The 13,399-nt window shown below is 43.8% G+C and overlaps 1 long non-coding RNA gene across 1 annotated transcript in view; it reads left to right on the forward strand.

Moving 5' to 3' along the window:
* The first annotated feature begins 4,571 nt into the window (after positions 1–4,571).
* Positions 4,572–13,399, forward strand: part of LOC108448050 — a 17,175-nt gene continuing 8,347 nt past the window's right edge. The window contains exon 1 of the long non-coding RNA XR_001863836.1: positions 4,572–4,920. This is a non-coding gene — a long non-coding RNA (uncharacterized LOC108448050). The remainder of the gene's footprint in view (positions 4,921–13,399) is intronic.

The following is a 13,399-nucleotide window of genomic DNA, read 5'->3' on the forward strand; positions in this document are numbered from 1 at the left end:
GAGGAGCAGTGGGTGGGGAAAGGTAGCACTGGTCAAAAGTCTTTACACAGTCCCATGGTGCAGGAAGGGGAATGCAGGTGAGGAAGGATAAGGATGTCCTTCCTGGTCCTGGACCAGCAGGCATACTTCCAGCTAGGGAGAGCAGTGTCATGTAGCTGTGACATATGGGACAAATGCTTCTTATCTGCTTGTGTTTTCTCAGGAGACTCATGTCTCAAGTGCTGAAGACCTAGTGCCTTCCCTTATTTGTCCTGCCCACGCCAACCATACTTTTTGTTTATCAGGAAATGTTGTTATGGCCCCACTCTACCGGAAAGACCTGTCCCAACCAACAAAGAAAAGAAAACAATCAAGGGAATCTCCTAGATCAGTCGAAAAAAAATTGCCCAAGATTAACCCTTAGAAAGAATCTGAGATGAAATAAAAAAACAACTATTATAACATCTCAAAAGGAAAGAAAATGCTCTGAGAGGTAAGAGAAGTCTTTCTGCCTCCTTCTGACACATGCAGCTTGTCAGCTAGGCTGGCAGGCTGGGCAGGCAGAGCATGTAACTCACTGAAAAGTGGAGCATGTATTTTGATTGAGGAGAGACTCTGCACAATTAAGAATCCTTAGCATTTTCAGCCATGAACATCATTCATCTCTTATGTGGATAAAAAGGGGCATGTCCCAAGGCCAGTATTGGATTTTTGCAAGAGCTGCATTCCTGGTGAAACTACACTTACTCTGAAGCCTATGTGATCTCGCTTTTTTTTATTTGGCTATAAGGAATTCAATGCACTCAACAAGATGTAACATCTGTCACACATCCACATAAGCATTGTTTATTTTTATGAAACATGAGCTATGCTTACAGTTACTCGCTCTCACTTTGCATCCCCCAGATGAGAATCTGCAAGGAGAATCATGGCACTTAATTTCCAGTGGTTTGTAGAGGCATAATATACAAAGTGGGCCTTCTGTAGCACACTGATAATCCTACATAATTACACATATATGCACAACTAGTGTCAAAAAACTGAAATCAAAGTCTGCTTTGAAAAAAATCCATATTATTACACAGAATAAATCACATAGAGGAGATGTACACCTGTATTCAGATGCTGTCTAGAAGATGGAGAAGAAAGGTGCGACTGAGCAAGGCTTCAGTTTTGATCCAAAGATGCTGCTGACTCCGTCTTCACCTCCAGCAACTTTGCTGGCTGGGTTTCTCCAACTGTGAAAGGCAGAGAGGATAACGTTTATGTAGAGGTGTGCTGTGAGAGCTATTGGCTGCATCCATGTGAATGCTAATTTATTACTGGTGAAGTATAGCCCAGATGAAAGTGTTAGAGCAGGCAGCCTTCAAAGTGTATCTGCTGGTTGGCACTGCAGATTTTTGTCTGAGAGGGCTGCATAACCTAGGCACAGTCTGGAGGTGATGATCACAGGGATAAATTCGTAATCTGGGCAAATACAACTGGGGAAGAAACATGCAGGGGTTCTGGGTCTGGAAAACAAGCATAGTGTGTTTTGCTCTGAATTTTTAGCTTTCTTTTTACCCTGTACTTTATCTGATGTTCTAGTAAGTGATAGTCTATTGATCCAAATTCACCTCTGATTAAGTCCAACATCCTGAGAGACATTCACCCACACATACACCCAGCAACTCACAGCAAAGGAGCTTCTGAAAAGAGTACACATTCTGTACTGTACATGTGAGTAGAAAAATAAAAGTGCAATGTAAAGTATTGTTGTTTATAACTGGGAGAATTTGGCCTTTAACTAGATGCCATGTTGTGTTGACATCTGTCTTCCAATGTGATAATTTTTTGTCCCTTTTGAACAAAATGCAGTGAATATGATGGTGTACGTCAAGTCTTTCCACCTTAATTCGGGGAAGCAGCCTACACACAGCACTTCAGTTTCATGAACGTCCAGATGGCATATTTCTGGGGGAAGGGGTGAGTAAAAGCACACCCTTGTGTGTCTGTGTCTGTGTGTGTGTGGACACCTACACACATGTGCATTTGGCTATGAAGCCACTGATCAGTACATTCACAGCATAGAGGTAAAAAGGAATGTGTTTATTCTGTAACCCATAAAAGCATCTCATCATAACTGCATCTTGTGTGAGCCCTTTCCCCCTCCTTCAAGCAGATTGTAGCATTTGCCACAACTCCAGACCAGGGGTGGGTTGAATATGGAGTTTGCCAGCAGCTCACATCTCTCCAGTATCCATCTGACACACACAGTTCCTCCTTGCTCCTCTTTCATTTTACTTCAGGCAAGAGAAGGACTTAGTCTTCAATAAGCTAAGAGCAAATGGCTGCATTTCCAGTACTTGCTTACCTTGAACAGTAAATAACCAAAGTTCAAACCATTGCCTACATGTCACCCTGATGAGCTGATTGATGAATAAGCCCATACTGCACTCTAGGTAGGCCCTATAAAACCCAACCAGATCTCTTTCCCTTGCAAGGGCATATAATCCACCCAGCTCTTTAGCCTGGGGCTCGATTTATCAGTACAGCTTCACTTTACTGAGGCTGAAATGCCAGGTCAAACAAGAGGAGCAGGTGCTTCTCTGCATTGCATCCTGCAGGGTGAAAATATTCATGCTCTCAAAAGTGTGGGAAGATTCCTTTCTGAGCAAGCAGAAAAACTAAAGTTCTACCTCCAGAGTGCTTAGGGGACACGCAGGCCCGGAAGTAGCAGCACACAAGAGGAGAACCCCACAGAAAAGTGACAAGATTAAAGGATCTTCTCTCCCCCGCCCCCTTCTCCCATCCCTCCCCCGAACGGGTAGCAAAATCAAAGTTAAAAATGTATCTATGGAAGGGACTGATGAAAGATTAATAATTAATTTTAGAGCAGCGATACAGCATTTTTTGAAATGTAAATTTGATGCACAAAAGTGGCATATTATGATAAGCAGGAGCAACAAGGGAGAGTGAGTACAGGAGGGCCTGTTGCTCAGAGACAGGCTAGTGAGGAGCACTTACAGCTGCCTTTATTTTTTCTCTTCCCCTCCCTCTCTCTCTTTATGCAAACTTATTATCCGAACTTAGGAGGTTTTGAAGAAGTTTAAGGGCTTCATATCTGAGGCACAGTCTTCAGAGCACATCTCAGCTGTGGTTTTGCCTTGAAAGCTAAATCTCTAGTTGTTCATTGCCATCCAGTGTCTTCCCACACTTCACTTCTCCTGACCGCTCCCCTCACTGTGGTGCTAACTGTTCCATTACATTACTAAGACTTTCCCTTCTGCTTCTAATATTTGGATTTAATTTTCTGCCCTTCCCTTCCCCTCCCCGCCCCATCCCCACTTCCCTCAGAACTCCCCTCCTCCTTAGCTGAGGCTCTTTTGAACCATCTCCTTTTGTGCTTTTTCTCGTGCGTGCATGGTGCAGGCTCTTTTACTCTCGCTTTTCTTTCCCCAGCCCTGTTTACATGAGGGCTTTGAGAGCAGCTTCACCGTGCGCTCTCATGAGAGTTGTGCAAATTGCACCAGTGCTTTCGTTGGAAGAGACACTCATCTCTGGAGCCCCATGCTGTGCAAGAGTGCATCAAGACCAAGTAAGCCCCTTGATGCTGCCTCACGCTGTGATCCTCCTTTGCACAGTGTCATGTGTCAGGACGGTTTTCCCACAATGCATTCTTTAGTTCGGTGGCAGTGGAAAAAAAAAGAACAAATAATCTGCTGCCGTCACAGGCAAACACATTACCTGCAGGGCAGGGAGAGGAGCCAGTCTTCTTTCACTGGATCAAATTCACTCCCTAAAGTTGCCTTTGGATGTGTTTTTATTAATTATTGCCCAGGTGGTCCAGATTCCGACCCTTCTAACTTTTTGCCCATTGCGTGTTGGTTGTTTTTGCAAATAGCGGAATTTTGAAAGTAGTTGAGGGAAAAAAAAATTTTTTGTACTTTCATTCACTTACTTGGATTCAAATGATGGTTTTATTAGTGCATATCGACAGACCCAAGCTTCGCAAGTACAATTAATGCCATATAAATCATTCATATCCCTGCCCTGTCATTTACGGGAATACAGCATAAACTCCATATCCTTATCTTAATTAAGCTGATAACGCACAACAGATACAGCTCCGAAGTGCAACTGAAAAGAGCCCTGAACGCTGCAGGCTCTCGCAAGCACGTGTTTGTACAGGGGTTTCGCCGCCCAGCCACACGTCACCCGCTGCAGCAGCTGGGCAGGCTCTGCAGCCCGCTGGAGAGCAGGAATAGAGCCCTGCCTCGCTCTGTGGGTTGCTGGAAAGGTTTTGACACTGCCATGAGGTTTGATGTTTCTCCTGCAGGGAACCCACACAGCTCCACAGCTGAGCCTCGGGTGTCGGCAGCGAAGCACCCACGTACACCCCCGAGCAGAGGCACTCCACCCCAACCAGCCACCGCCGCAGCCCGGAGCGAGACAAGAAGGCTGGCACGGGGAGGGGCAGGTACAGGACGCAGGCAAAAGTTACAGCAAAGCAATTTGAAATCACCCAGCTCTGCCGGCTGCAGAGGGACAGGCTGCGGCGCCACGCTCGCCTGGGGCCGTGTGCGAGCAGTGTCCCATGGCACTGCACCCAGCGCCTGCGCCTGCAGGAGGGCAGGCTGGGCGCAAGCGAGGGGCTGCTGGCTTCTCCCGCGCTCTCAGCAGCCTCATGCATTGCCGATGTTTGCCCTGTCCAGGGAAGACTGTGCACTCCTCAGTGTAGCTGCCCTTCTGTTCCTCCACAGACCTCTACCTCCCTGCCCTACACCTCTCTCCACGAACTCCACGTTCTGCCATTCCCAATGTACAAGCTTAGCTGGCAGAACGATGGGGTTTATGTGTCTGGCATCAGCCCCGGGGGGAGATCGGGAGGGAAGGTAAGCTGGTTTTTGGAAAGGAGGAGAAGTACTGCAACAATGCAGCTGGAGCAAGAGTCAGGCAAAGGTAAGAAGAAATATTACAAAAGAGTATTTCTTTGGCTTTTTCCCCAGAAAAGCGTCCCTATTCAAGAGGAGCACTTAAGCATTTGCTTATGTTTAAGCACATGCTCAAGTCCTGTTGACCTAAACAGAAATGAAGCATATGTGTTTAAATGAGCATATGCTTAAGTACATTCTTCAGACAGGAGGGATGAAAGCAATTAAGTACATATCTATATGCAAGCTAACTATCTGTCATTTACATTTAGTCATTGTGATGCATTTTGGACAGTGAACAATTCTGGCAAGGAATTTTTTTACTAATCATTTCACAACATTTGATAGCTTTAATGAAAAGACAACATTCTCTGTTCCTTTGAAATAAGGTTTTTTCCCTAAAAATACCACAATAAATAAATAGACCAAACCATAGACTTTGCAATTGCAACTTGTCTTGAGGAGGTAACAAATAGCACTGGAATGTAAGCTGCTGTCTGTGTCTTCTCTAGGTCATTTCACCAGAGAGAGACATCTTGCATAACCATGAAAGGAGACAGAACTGTCATTTAAGTCTTGAAACACAGAATAAACTTTTCCCATCCATTGTTCCCTTGTATATGTGTAAGCGTTACCTTTAGTGAGCACGATTTGATTTAGACCTTCCCCACATTGCAGCTGGTTTAATGGAATGCCATAATAGTGTCACACGGTTATTCTTGAAAAACAGCTACTAAATGTTGATGTTACTTATTGTAGCAATATTTATGTGAGAATGCTGCAAATACTTGGGAAAAGGTTTTAAAGGTTGAAAGGCGAGTATAACCATAAATTATGAGAAATGCTGCAGTTGGGAAGTGACATAAAGTTCAATGGCCTCAGCTGTCGACACTGTGTGTTCATTGTTTTGGACACTCATGTGACTGCGTCTCAGCCAGCCGAGGGCTGGTTCTCTCCCTTACTGGATGGGATTTCAATGCAGGACTGTGGAGGTTTTTAAAGTGATTCCCTAATCTCTATTGTGTAACTTTCTCATCTCTAACACAAGAATCACCCTAAAAGCCAACCTTAGTACTCTGAGTGACTGAAACAGATGATGGAGTTCACATTAATGCTGTCTTACAAGACTAATTCTTGTTTTATTTCCTCATAACACTGAACAGAGAAATAGAAACAAAAATGCAGTGCTGACTAGTAAGGCAAATTTGTTTGTTTGAGGGTTATTTCCAGGATCTTTGTACTGCTTTATGGGAGCCTTCCACCCAGCAAAGTGCAGAGAAACTCAGAGCCAAAGCCAGCCCAAAGGGTCACAGTGCCACTGACACAGTGGAGTTTTCCTACCAGGCAGAGAACATCTGGGGCAGCCCTTGTGCCAGGACTAGGAGGAAAGGAAGAAGGGATGGAGCTGGTACAAGGAGCCTGGGGGAAGGTCTGCAGAGCTGGGCTGGCTGCTGCTGTCCCCTGCCGTGGCCATCTCTATTTGATCTCACGCTCAGCAGCAGCCTGCTGGCTTCTCTTGGGCTGTGACACAGGCGAAGCAAGCAGCAAAGCCAGGATAACCTTTCTGCTCACAACAGCCCACGGCATCTCTTGCCTGTATCTAGACTAGCACAAGGAAGCCTGGAATAGATAACGTCCTGAATTGGAAGATCGCTCCAAACTGTCCTCAGACATACTGTGCCATCCTCCTACTGATGCTCTCCTTAGGCAGTGGAGAGCTTTATGGCTTAGGTAGATTAGATTGGTCCCTTTATAAAGTTCATTTTGAAATGGAAGTATCAGTTTTCCAAGTGTTGTGGTATGCAGAGAGGCCTCCAACCTCCCCTCAAAGCTTTTAAACATGCTGTAGAGGGTGAAGGGAGGAGATACTTGTACCCAAACGGAGGGTTTCCTTTGGGGGCAAAGAAGAGTCCACATACAAAACTGTGGGCCAGTCTCAGAGAGTGTCATTATGGGTTATCAGAGTCCAGTCAATAAGGTCCTTAACAACCATACCTGTGGCTCTCCATACACACACCCCATGCTTCCTGCTGCGTCGTATCCCCTTCACCCTGCCCCTGTCTGTGCCAGTCCCTGATGAGCTCATCAGATTCAAGGTACCACGATGTGAACACTGCTGGTCCCGCAATTATGACATGATCTACAGAAATGTCCACATCTTTGAGAAACTTCACTTTTCCTTTGGTTTTACTGCTTTGCCTTAGGCATTCAATTCTCTGTGCCCATTGGTATCAGCAGGATGTTCGTGAAGCCTCTGGGCAGTTTCCTCATGCCAGGACCACACTGGTGCTGTCCCAAGGGTTATCAAGGCACCGATAAGCTATCCAGTTGGCAAAACCTCAGAAGTTGCCCCTGAGCATGCAGAATCCTTTTGTTCTGCTCCCTGTGGCTGGAGAAGCTCCTTCTGTTCAGTAGCAGAGGTGGAAAAAACAGGAACTTCTGGAGACAACTCTGGCACCTAGGTATCACTGCAGCACTGTAGAAGCCTTGCCAGCCTGACAACTTTTGCAGGAGCAAATGCACTTTGGAGATGGAGCACTTTGATGCTCAGGGCTTAGAGCTTTTACAGCATCGAATATGTTATGCAAGCACATGTGGCTGCAGGTGCATGCATTTGCACAGTGTTTGTGAAACATCCCTTATTCTAAACTTATAAAAAGTCTGTAATGCATGTTAAATTATTTTTTTCCTGATTTGAATATTTGGTTAATAAATGGGACAGCCTGTAGCAATGTTCTCTTCTGCCAAGACAAGGGTAACAGGGATGTTGTACAGATAAGCATTTAGCAAAGCTGGAAAATGTCATTAGCACATAAAACCTAAAATCATCATAAGCCCATAAAAACTATGGTAAGCCAACAAGTGAAATCTCAGTAAGTCTAAAATCACATAACCCCTGTAATAAATTGCTGTTGTGTAGTAAAAGCTGATTAAAAATTGATTAAAACAGTTCAAACTTTTTAGGTCTCACCTTAATGCATCACATGGGGTTTACCCTGGCTTGCAAGGAGCCCTTTGCTTCCTTCCCTCTCCTCACATACCCACAGCGATGGGGGCAGACAAGTTCTGCTTACCTGTACCAGACCTGCAAATCAATAACTTATCATGTGCAGAGACAATGCCAAATGAAAAATACTCTGCTTGAACCTAGCAAACGTGCAGGGCACATCATCTAAAGCACAAATACGTCACTGGCCAAGTGAGATGGCTGCCAACAGTACTGTCTTGCTTTCAATGCCTTCTCCTCCTCAAAGACTGCTAGTGCGTGTAGCCCAAAGTTCTTCCTAACAGCAGAGGGGCACCTGAAATACAGCTAATCAGCAATTTAAGGATCCCAAATATGAAAGTGAATGCCAATACCTTGCTGCATCCATTTCTTCAGACAGCTGTTGTGGGAACAGATGCAGGGCAAGCTCTGCACACCAGGCAGTGCCACAAAGACCCCTTGCTCCGCTTGCAAATCCTGGGGCTCCTATTCTGGTTCTGTGGGATGATATGAATTAACCTCAGTCCATTATTATCTCTGACTCCACCAAGAAGCAGTAGCCACAGCATTTCATCATGTCAGTCCAAGTCTGCCATAAATCAATCACCTCTGTCCAGCTGCTGTCTGTGTCTCAGGAAATGCTCCCCAACTGACAACCACTGGATGCTCTACTGTATCAATGCTGCTTCACTGTGTCAACATCTCACCTTTCACAAAGAAACAGCTCACAGAAAGTTTCCATGGTCTGTCCTGTCACAACCATGAGCAGCAGCAAGAGGAGAAGTTCGTGAAGTTCAGCATACACACGGATTTGTGACGGGGACACTTGGAGCAGCCTTGCCTGGTTCCTCCACACCAAACACCCTCAGCGATGAGTGACCTCAGCAGCTGCTCAGCTGTACTATCCATCTGGGGGAACCACCCAATGTTCCAGTTGGAAATGTGCTGTAAAGCAGCAGCTGATTTGTGCTGGTGGCATATGAGATGTGGTGCCACATAGCCTGGTGACCAGTAATAATCTACTTATCTTTTCATTTCTGATAGCTTTGTTCGCAGGTATTCCCAAAAGGGGAAAAAAAAAATCACCAAATACACTGCTTATTACAAGTCTTTTATTCTGTCCTTCCTGCAAAGAAGATAAAATTCAAACAGTGAAGGGAGCATGAAATCTATTCCTGAAAGTAATGCAGAGTATCAGAGTTTTAGAGCAAGAAATGTCTTTTTAAAAGATGATTAACTAATAATGTCTCTGTAATGATAAAGGGGGATTTTCAGAAAGTCAGTTCAGCACTTCTAAATCAAAATAAAATTTTCAGATCAACTTTCAAATGGAAGTCCCAAAAAATCTCTGAGAAAAAAGTTAATTGAAAACACCTAGTCACCTAGTGATATCTTTTTGTTAAGGGTTCAGTACACCTTGTCTAGGAGACAGAGAGGCAAAGGAAGAAGGCAAGGCAAGACTAGGCAAGGAAACTAAAAACATTTTAGGAAATACTCTATTGCTCACTGAGAAACTTTCTAACTTTTAACCTTTAACTTGGCTTTAAAAAGACTATGTTATCAATTAATTTCTGAGATTTAAGTGGTGTAGAAAATTATCAAAGATATTGATTCTAAAAGAAAATGCTTGTAATTCAGTTGCATAAGGGTGAGATGGAAAAATCCAAATGTCAAGCTAAGTCAAAGAAGGATCAAAAAGATCGAAGCTGTGGGACTTTGTCTTCAAAGTTACAATCTCTTAGACAATTAAATGAAAGTCTGAAAGTGGAGGTTTGGGATGGTTTTGGAGGGTTCCAAAGAAATACCATTAGTAGCTGGCAAACTGTAAAACCATTAAAAATAACCTTGAAGTTGATACAAGTTTCATAGAAGATCTATCCTAAAAAAAGTATTAAATGTGCTACAGAGCTGGTGTGGAAAATCATCTATTCCTTATCATTTGCTTCGTTGGACATCTATAGGATAACAGCATGTGCTGCCTCAGTGAAAGTTAAAGAATGATGTCCATAGGGCAAACAGTTATCTATAAACTCATTTCTTCCAAACCTTTAGGGAGACAAAATCCTTTTGATTTTATTGAATGTACATTTCTGTCTAATCTCCTGCCAGCCTCTCCTTAGCACTACCAGTGGCTGCAGAATTGACGCCAGGCTTGGGCTGAGCTCTCCCTTTGGAGCAAGTCACGACTCCTGGAAACAGGATGCAACGGCCCTTTGGATGCCTGTTTGAATGAAGTGGACATCAAATGCAATTCATCAGAGCATTCTCAAACCATGTGGGATCCAGAGATTGCTAGTGCCAATCATAATTTAACTTCTTACCCTATAAATGCATACTATTTCTTTTTCATGATCATCACACACTTCATAGTCAGCTAGAGGCTCAGAAAAAGGTGTTTGGGGTCTTGCCTTTAAAAATCTGTACTTAGGCTCTGCTTCAGCAAGGCACCTGACTTTATTCCTAGTTTTATTTTCAGACCATTCTTCAAGGAGCGTCTCTACAGCTTAACTGCTATAATGTAATTAAGAAACACTCTGGGGACAAGATTCAGACTGCCAATTTCACTTAGGAAAACCACAAGCTTGGTATTTGGAGACAAAAATTAGGAGTATTGAAGTAAACGTTCCTTCTACCAAAACTCCATATGCAGTCTGTGGTGAGAAGCAAGCATCACCAGGAAGGAGTTCATGCCACGTGACTTAGATAGCCAGCTGAGATGAAGTAGTCAGGAGTTTCAGAGTCATGCTGTCTTGTCTTTAGTGACATAGAAATGCACAGATCTAAAGAACATAAATCTTTATAATCCCTCTCTCTTCTTCTGGTCCCCTTCCTCCTCATTTTGTCCATTGGTTTGAAGAGACCTACCGCTACAACCAGATCCTTTTGGTCTTCCCCTCTGCCCCTGACATCTTTCAGACCATGGTACCTTGCTGGGTGGTGGGCAGGACATGCTTTGTCAGTCTTTCACCTGTCTTTCCCCAACATTTCCTGAGAAATCCTGTCTTCTATAACCTGTATGTCCTTCAATTGTGTAAATTTCTGATCAGCTTCATCAGACAAATATCTATAATTTATTTTTCCTCCCTTCTGGACTACATAGGAAAAATGGGTTTTCTCTAGGCCAAATCCACCTTTTTGCCCTAATAATCTCTATTTGCATTTCCCATCAGCAGAAGACAAGTTTCTATCATTAACCTGTCTCAGGTGGAGGAGCCGAGCCTCTCCCAGCCCTTCCTCAGTTTCTTCCCCAGTAAGGAAGTAAAAACACCAGATAATTCATCTAAGTTCCATATCCAAAGTAGATTTATATGGAGAATGCCTGGTGTAAAAAATGTTAAGCCCTCCATAGGCAGAAAACCCAGCCAAGAGCTCTCAGCAGTGCACAGTGCTCTGAGACTTCATAGCACCAGTTAAACTCAGGCTCAGTGTCTTTTTTATTCATTTCTAAGATATGCATTTGTGCTTTTGGTTGTCAATTATTGATATTGTGATATTTTTAAGAGTTCATTGTTACATTAAGACCCTCATTGCATAAATCATGTAGACATACTGAAGCAGTGGTGAAAGGGTAGCAGCAAACTGGGAAGAAAAAAAAAAGATGTTTAAAGAAAAGTAATTAGTACTGGACTGTGTCACATGATTTTCTAAAAGGTCCCAGATGTAACAACCAAAGCAGATCTAAGCATGTAATACAGAAAGGTTTTTGCACCTTGAACTACTGAAGAGACCAATCACACAAATTTCTCCCTTGGAGGCACAAGCTGAACTTAGTCTGCAGGTATTTGCGTGAGATGTGCCTGGATTTAGTGGGCCTCAGCACAGGTGGATTTGGGTTTATCCATGTAATAGAAGATCAGTATTGGCTCTCAATCTCCTTAAATACTATTCTCCATCTCTCTGGGGTACTGTATTTGCAAAGAGGACACTGTGGGAACAAACCAAACTTATGCAATCTTCAGTGAGCTGAAGATGCATTTATTTGTGTGGCCCTATCTCTCCAGCCTTCTCCTCGTGCTTCCACAGCAAGACCTAGCAAGATAAAACAGATGCACATTCCCCTGCTAAGCCTCTCACTTTACACTGAAACAAGCAGCCGTCCCCATGGGACCAGGTTATCCCAGCCTGTCATTGCCATGCTCCAAACCATGTCGATGCCTGTTCCTTGGGCAATGGCTCTCTGCCAAAGGAGCAGAACTGCCTGCTGTGCTGGATCCTGACACTGCAGGAGCCACATGTGCAAGCAAAATGCATCCTCATCTCCTCCTGTCTTCATATTCCATCACTGGTGCTTGCAGACAGATAGTCCTCCAAAATTTACATTGCAATTAGTAACAGCCAGGGCTTCTCAACAGCAGGCAGTTTCCAGGCAGTTCTCCTGTGTAAGAGATGTCAGTCTTTCCACACCTGTGGATGGAATGCTAAGGGGAAACAAGATAGTAGCTCTTTCTCAAAACCAAATCCTCTCAGCCGCAATTATCTTACTCTTTGCCTAAAAATAAAACAAACGCATTCAGAGTCTTAGCCCATTTGATGTTGCTTGAGCTTCATTATGCTGTTGCCTTCAATGGTGCTTGGCTTTTCTTCCCAGATCTAGGTGAAGCTGGTCTATGCTGAAGTCAGTTATCTCTGTAAGAAAAAATTCAATATAAAATCTCTGCCTTTGGCTTTTCTCAGCACTTGCCCTTTCACTCACAAAGCTTGTTTATGGTGCAAACGATTTACAGAAGTCTGACAGCAGTTCAACAAGGTGAAAAGCAAAAGGCAGAAGAACTCCACGTTTTTGTCATGTCATAAACATGATAGAACAACAAAAACAATTCCATTTTCTGCTTTCTCCTTTCAGTAGTGATAAAGTCAGATCTCTGAGGAGGTATTACTTTGAAACTAACAGTTAAATATGTGCCTTTGAGGCTTTTTTCCCATTGTTTTCCCTTTAAAATTAAGTTTTAAAATACATTGGGGATTCAGTAGTATCTATAATTCTGTCTCTAGATTTCTGCTTCTCTGAGATTTTCTTCTTTGTGTCTTTTAGTCCAAAGCCATCTCTGTTGTAAACAGGTGCAACTGTCTCATCTTCTATGAAGCTGCACCCATACAGCCAGACGTGCCAAACCAGACATTTTGGGAATGCATCCCCTGCAGCAGTTCCTTCCTTCCTTCCTTCCCTTCCTTCCTTCCTTCCTTCCTTCCTTCCTTCCTTCCGAATTCCTTCCGAATTCCTTCCGAATTCCTTCCTTCCGAATTCCTTCCTTCCTTCCTTCTCTGCAGATCAGTGCCAGGGTCTCTTTTCCTCTGCTCCCCACACTGACCCTCTTTGCTGGAGCAAGGATGGCACCATCCCCCAGCACATGGTTTCATACTGACCAGTATTGTCACATGCCTGACATGATGGTGTCCCACACAGAGGGAAAAAGGCATCTCAGCAGTCCCAAATCAGCTTTCTGCAAGTCTCATAATACCTGCTTCTTCAGTGAACCAGCTAAAGAGAAAGTGATATCAAGCCCAGCCAATACACTCAAAT

The sequence above is a fragment of the Corvus brachyrhynchos genome, unplaced genomic scaffold (genome assembly GCF_000691975.1).
Source record: "Corvus brachyrhynchos isolate BGI_N302 unplaced genomic scaffold, ASM69197v1 scaffold14, whole genome shotgun sequence".
Taxonomy (NCBI): Eukaryota; Metazoa; Chordata; class Aves; order Passeriformes; family Corvidae; genus Corvus; species Corvus brachyrhynchos.